Source organism: Danio rerio, chromosome 2, assembly GCF_052040795.2.
Source record: "Danio rerio strain M-AB ecotype USA chromosome 2, GRCz13ab, whole genome shotgun sequence".
Classification (NCBI taxonomy): domain Eukaryota; kingdom Metazoa; phylum Chordata; class Actinopteri; order Cypriniformes; family Danionidae; genus Danio; species Danio rerio.
The window spans coordinates 16,096,304-16,104,110 of NC_141022.1; positions in this window are offsets into that span (position 1 = coordinate 16,096,304).

A 7,807-nucleotide genomic window follows, 5' to 3' on the forward strand; every position below is an offset into this window, starting at 1 on the left:
GTTAAAGCAAGTTGCAAGTGAAAATCTATGTCTCTGACTGAGTTTGCATTAATGCTTATTTTGACCTCTGCCGGCTGAGTAAAGCTCATTTTCAACGTCCAATGCAGAATGTGATAAAACCAGATCCAGCTACTAAAACGCATCATTCTTTTTGTTTTAGACAACATTTCATGCACTGTTAAACATGTTAAAGCAAGTTGCAAGTGAAAATCTATGTCTATGACTGAGTTTGCATTACTGCTTATTTTGACCTCTGCTGGCTGTGAAAAGCTAATTTTTAACGTTCAATTCAGAATGTGATGAAACCAGATCCAGCCACTAAAAAGCATTTTCTTTTTGTTTTAGACAACATTTCATGCACTGTTAAATATGTTTAAGAAAGTTGCAAGTAAAAATCTATGTCTCTGACTGAGTTTGCATTACTTCTTATTTTGAGCTCTACTGGCTGGGTAAAGCTCATTTTCAACGTCCAATGCAGAATGTGATAAATTGAGATCCAGCTACTAAAATGCATCATTCTTTTTGTTTTAGACAACATTTCATGCACTGTTAAACATGTTAAAGCAAGTTGCAAGTGAAAATCTATGTCTATGACTAAGTTTGCATTACTGCTTATTTTGACCTCTGCTGGCTGAGTAAAGCTCATTTTCAACGTCCAATACAGAATGTGATAAAACCAGATCCAGCTACTAAAATACATCATTCTTTTTGTTTTAGACAACATTTCATGCACTGTTAAACATGTTAAAGCAAGTTGCAAGTGAAAATCTATGTCTATGACTGAGTTTGCATTACTGCTTATTTTGACCTCTGCTAGCTCTGAAAAGCTCATTTTCAACGTTCAATTCAGAATGTGATAAAACCAGATCCAGCTACTAAAAGGCATTTTCTTTTTGTTTTAGACAACATTTCATGCACTGTTAAACATGTTAAAGCAAGTTGTAAGTGAAAATCTATGTCTATGACTGAGTTTGCATTACTGCTTATTTTGACCTCTGCTGGCTCTGAAAAGCTCATTTTCAACGTTCAATTCAGAATTTAATAAAACCAGATCCAGCCACTAAAGAGCATTTTCTTTTTGTTTTAGACAACATTTCATGCGCTGTTAAATATGTTTAAGAAAGTTGCAAGTGAAAATCTATGTCTCTGACTGAGTTTGCATTACTTCTTGTTTTGACCTCTGCTGGCTGAGTAAAGCTCATTTTCAACGTCCAATGCAGAATGTGATAAAACCAGATCCAGCTACTAAAATGCATCATTCTTTTTGTTTTAGACAACATTTCATGCACTGTTAAACATGTTAAAGCAAGTTGCAAGTGAAAATCTATGTCTATGACTGAGTTTGCATTACTGCTTATTTTGACCTCTGCTGGCTCTGAAAAGCTCATTTTCAACGTTCAATTCAGAATGTGATAAAACCAGATCCAGCCACTAAAATGCATCATTCTTTTTGTTTTAGACAACATTTCATGCACTGTTAAACATGTTAAAGCAAGTTGCAAGTGAAAATCTATGTCTATGACTGAGTTTGCATTACTGCTTATTTTGACCTCTGCTGGCTCTGAAAAGCTCATTTTCAACGTTCAATTCAGATTGTGATAAAACCAGATCCAGCCACTAAAAAGCATTTTCTTTTTGTTTTAGACAACATTTCATGCACTGTTAAACATGTTAAAGCAAGTTGCAAGTGAAAATCTATGTCTATGACTAAGTTTGCATTACTGCTTATTTTGACCTCTGCTGGCTGAGTAAAGCTCATTTTCAACATCCAATACAGAATGTGATAAAACCAGATCCAGCTACTAAAATACATCATTCTTTTTGTTTTAGACAACATTTCATGCACTGTTAAACATGTTAAAGCAAGTTGCAAGTGAAAATCTATGTCTATGACTGAGATTGCATTACTGCTTATTTTGACCTCTGCTAGCTCTGAAAAGCTCATTTTCAACGTTCAATTCAGAATGTGATAAAACCAGATCCAGCCACTAAAAGGCATTTTCTTTTTGTTTTAGACAACATTTCATGCACTGTTAAACATGTTAAAGCAAGTTGTAAGTGAAAATCTATGTCTATGACTGAGTTTGCATTACTGCTTATTTTGACTTCTGCTGGCTCTGAAAAGCTCATTTTCAACGTTCAATTCAGAATGTAATAAAACCAGATCCAGCCACTAAAGAGCATTTTCTTTTTGTTTTAGACAACATTTCATGCACTGTTAAATATGTTTAAGAAAGTTGCAAGTGAAAATCTATGTCTCTGACTGAGTTTGCATTACTTCTTGTTTTGACCTCTGCTGGCTGAGTAAAGCTCATTTTCAACGTCCAATGCAGAATGTGATAAAACCAGATCCAGCTACTAAAATGCATCATTCTTTTTGTTTTAGACAACATTTCATGCACTGTTAAACATGTTAAAGCAAGTTGCAAGTGAAAATCTATGTCTATGACTGAGTTTTGCATTACTGCTTATTTTGACCTCTGCTGGCTCTGAAAAGCTCATTTTCAACGTTCAATTCAGAATGTGATAAAACCAGATCCAGCCACTAAAATGCATCATTCTTTTTGTTTTAGACAACATTTCATGCACTGTTAAACATGTTAAAGCAAGTTGCAAGTGAAAATCTATGTCTATGACTGAGTTTGCATTACTGCTTATTTTGACCTCTGCTGGCTCTGAAAAGCTCATTTTCAACGTTCAATTCAGATTGTGATAAAACCAGATCCAGCCACTAAAAAGCATTTTCTTTTTGTTTTAGACAACATTTCATGCACTGTTAAACATGTTAAAGCAAGTTGCAAGTGAAAATCTATGTCTCTGACTGAGTTTGCATTAATGCTTATTTTGACCTCTGCTGGCTGAGAACAGCTCATTTTCAACGTTCAATTCAGAATGTAATAAAACCAGATCCAGCCACAAAAATGCATCATTCTTTTTGTTTAGACAACAATTCATGCACTGTTAAACATGTTAAAGCAAGTTGCAAGTGAAAATCTATGTCTCTGACTGAGTTTGCATTACTGCTTATTTTGACCTCTGCTGGCTGAGAAAAGCTCATTTTGAACGTTCAATTCAGAATGTGATAAAACCAGATCCAGCCACTAAAATGCATCATTCTTTTTGTTTTAGACAACATTTCATGCACTGTTAAACATGTTAAAGCAAGTTGCAAGTGAAAATATATGTCTCTGACTGAGTTTGCATTACTGCTTATTTTGACCTCTGCCGGCTGAGTAAAGCTCATTTTCATTGTCCAATGCAGAATGTGATAAAACCAGATCCAGCTACTAAAATGCATCATTCTTTTTGTTTTAGACAACATTTCATGCACTGTTAAACATGTTAAAGCAAGTTGCAAGTGAAAATCTATGTCTATGACTGAGTTTGCATTACTGCTTATTTTGACCTCTGCTGGCTGTGAAAAGCAAATTTTTAACGTTCAATTCAGAATGTGATGAAACCAGATCCAGCCACTAAAAAGCATTTTCTTTTTGTTTTAGACAACATTTCATGCACTGTTAAATATGTTTAAGAAAGTTGTAAGTGAAAATCTATGTCTATGACTGAGTTTGCATTACTGCTTATTTTGACCTCTGCTGGCTCTGAAAAGCTCATTTTCAACGTTCAATTCAGAATGTAATAAAACCAGATCCAGCCACTAAAGAGCATTTTCTTTTTGTTTTAGACAACATTTCATGCACTGTTAAATATGTTTAAGAAAGTTGCAAGTGAAAATCTATGTCTCTGACTGAGTTTGCATTACTTCTTGTTTTGACCTCTGCTGGCTGAGTAAAGCTCATTTTCAACGTCCAATGCAGAATGTGATAAAACCAGATCCAGCTACTAAAATGCATCATTTTTTTTGTTTTAGACAACATTTCATGCACTGTTAAACATGTTAAAGCAAGTTGCAAGTGAAAATCTATGTCTATGACTGAGTTTGCATTACTGCTTATTTTGACCTCTGCTGGCTCTGAAAAGCTCATTTTCAACGTTCAATTCAGAATGTGATAAAACCAGATCCAGCCACTAAAATGCATCATTCTTTTTGTTTTAGACAACATTTCATGCACTGTTAAACATGTTAAAGCAAGTTGCAAGTGAAAATCTATGTCTATGACTAAGTTTGCATTACTGCTTATTTTGACCTCTGCTGGCTGAGTAAAGCTCATTTTCAACGTCCAATACAGAATGTGATAAAACCAGATCCAGCTACTAAAATACATCATTCTTTTTGTTTTAGACAACATTTCATGCACTGTTAAACATGTTAAAGCAAGTTGCAAGTGAAAATCTATGTCTATGACTGAGTTTGCATTACTGCTTATTTTGACCTCTGCTAGCTCTGAAAAGCTCATTTTCAACGTTCAATTCAGAATGTGATAAAACCAGATCCAGCCACTAAAAGGCATTTTCTTTTTGTTTTAGACAACATTTCATGCACTGTTAAACATGTTAAAGCAAGTTGTAAGTGAAAATCTATGTCTATGACTGAGTTTACATTACTGCTTATTTTGACCTCTGCTGGCTCTGAAAAGCTCATTTTCAACTTTCAATTCAGAATGTAATAAAACCAGATCCAGCCACTAAAGAGCATTTTCTTTTTGTTTTAGACAACATTTCATGCACTGTTAAATATGTTTAAGAAAGTTGCAAGTGAAAATCTATGTCTCTGACTGAGTTTGCATTACTTCTTGTTTTGACCTCTGCTGGCTGAGTAAAGCTCATTTTCAACGTCCAATGCAGAATGTGATAAAACCAGATCCAGCTACTAAAATGCATCATTCTTTTTGTTTTAGACAACATTTCATGCACTGTTAAACATGTTAAAGCAAGTTGCAAGTGAAAATCTATGTCTCTGACTGAGTTTGCATTACTGCTTATTTTGACCTCTGCTGGCTGAGAACAGCTCATTTTCAACGTTCAATTCAGAATGTGATAAAACCAGATCCATAGACAACATTTCATGCACTGTTAAATATGTTTAAGAAAGTTGCAAGTGAAAATCTATGTCTCTGACTGAGTTTGCATTACTGCTTATTTTGACCTCTGCTGGCTAAGAACAGCTCATTTTCAACGTTCAATTCAGAATGTGATAAAACCAGATCCAGCCACAAAAAAGCATCATTCTTTTTGTTTTAGACATTTCATGCACTGTTAAACATGTTAAAGCAAGTTGCAAGTAAAAATCTATGTCTCTGACTGAGTTTGCATTACTGCTTATTTTGACCTCTGCTGGCTGAGTAAAGCTCATTTTCAACATCCAATGCAGAATGTGATTAAACCAGATCCAGCTACTAAAATGCATCATTCTTTTTGTTTTAGACAACATTTCATGCACTGTTAAACATGTTAAAGCAAGTTGCAAGTGAAAATCTATGTCTCTGACTGAGTTTGCATTACTGCTTATTTTGACCTCTGCTGGCTGAGTAAAGCTCATTTTCAACGTCCAATACAGAATGTGATAAAACCAGATCCAGCCACTAAAAAAGCATTTTCTTTTTGTTTTAGACAACATTTCATGCACTGTTAAATATGTTTAAGAAAGTTGCAAGTGAAAATCTATGTCTCTGACTGAGTTTGCATTACTTCTTATTTTGAGCTCTACTGGCTGAGTAAAGCTCATTTTCAACGTCCAATGCAGAATGTGATAAATTGAGATCCAGCTACTAAAATGCATCATTCTTTTTGTTTTAGACAACATTTCATGCACTGTTAAACATGTTAAAGCAAGTCGCAAGTGAAAATCTATGTCTCTGACTGAGTTTGCATTACTGCTTATTTTGACCTCTGCTGGCTGAGAAAAGCTCATTTTCAACGTTCAAATCAGAATGTGATGAAACCAGATCCAGCCACTAAAATGCATCATTCTTTTTGTTTTAGACAACATTTCATGCACTGTTAAACATGTTAAAGCAAGTTGCAAGTGAAAATCTATGTCTCTGACTGAGTTTGCATTACTGCTTATTTTGACCTCTGCTGGCTGTGAAAAGCTCATTTTCAACGTTCAATTCAGAATGTGATAAAACCAGATCCAGCCACTAAAATGCATCATTCTTTTTGTTTTAGACAACATTTCATGCACTGTTAAACATGTTAAAGCAAGTTGCAAGTGAAAATCTATGTCTATGACTGAGTTTGCATTACTGCTTATTTTGACCTCTGCTGGCTGTGAAAAGCTCATTTTCAACGTTCAATTCAGAATGTGATAAAACCAGATCCAGCCACTAAAATGCATCATTCTTTTTGTTTTAGACAACATTTCATGCACTGTTAAACATGTTAAAGCAAGTTGCAAGTGAAAATCTATGACTCTGGCTGAGTAAAGCTCATTTTAAACGTCCAATTCAATTCAATTCAATTCAGCTTTATTTGTATAGCGCTTTTTCAATGTAGATTGTGTCAAAGCAGCTTCACATAAATGGTCATAGTAACTGGAACAGTGTGGTTCAGGTTTTAGTGTTTAAGTTCAGTTCAGTTCAGTTTAGCTCAGTTCAGTGTGATTTAATCATTACTGAGAGTTCAAACACTGAAGAGCAAATTCATCGATGCGCAGCTCTACCAATCCTGAACCATGCGAGGCAGTGGCGACAGCGGAGAGGGAAAAAAAACTTTTGGGAGTGAAAAAAACCTGATGGGAGTGAAGAAAAAAAACCTTGAGAGAACCAGACTCAGTTGGGCACGACCATTTTAATTTCTCCGCTGGCCAAAAGTCTTGTGCAGAACTTCATTCGCCGTGGTTTATGCTGGAAGATGGCCTCAATGAAGACTCGTCTGTCCCTGGAGCGTCGCTGGAATCAGACTCATGTTCTCCACTCCCCACGACCATCAGCGCAGCAGCAGCTCAGGATATGGCCTGGTCCCGGATATGGAATCCTTGGGATCATCACGTCGCTGGTCTTGGATCCAATCAGTGACTCCGCCTAATCTGAGGACCTCGGGATGAGTATCCCCAGGTGAAAATAGAGAATAAAGAGAATAATTAGCGTAGCTGCTGTTCATAGTGTATATAAGCAAGATGCAGAAGCCTGTGTGGAACCAGCTAGGTGATGCATTGAGTGTATGCTTTACTAAACAGATAGGTCTTTAATCTAGTTTTGAACTGGGAGAGTGTGTCTGAGCCTCCGACATTACCAGGAAGGCTATTCCAGAGTGTAGGAGCCATGAAAGAGAAGGCTCGACCTCCTTTACTTGATTTTGCTATTCTAGGTACTACCAGAAGCCCTGAATTTTAAGATCTTAAGGAACGAGTTGGTTCGTAGCGAGACAGAAGGTTGGTTAGATAAACAGGAGCTAGATTATTTAGAGCTTTATAGGTGAGAAGTAATATTTTAAATTCAATACGAAATTTAACAGGCAGCCAGTGTAAGGAGGATAAAATTGGGGTTATATGATCATATTTTCTAGACCTGGTCAGAACTCTGGCTGCTGCATTTTGTACTAATTGAAGTTTGTTAATAGAGGATGCTGGGCAGCCAGCAAATAGAGCATTACAGTAATCCAGTCTCGAAGTCATAAAAGCATGGACTAGCTTTTCTGCATCTGAGATGGATATCATATTTCGTAATTTAGCGATATTTCTCAGATGAAAGAAGGCAGTTTTTGTGACATGGGATATATGGTTTTTAAAAGTTAGATTGCTGTCTAATATGACACCCAAATCTTTTATAGTAGAGCTAAAGCTAACTTTGTATCCCTCTAATTGTAAATTGAGTTGCGAGATCTGCTGTGTGCAAGATTTAGGCCCAATAAGTAATAATTCTGTTTTGTCTGAGTTTAAGAGAAGAAAACTGTTGGTCATCCAGTC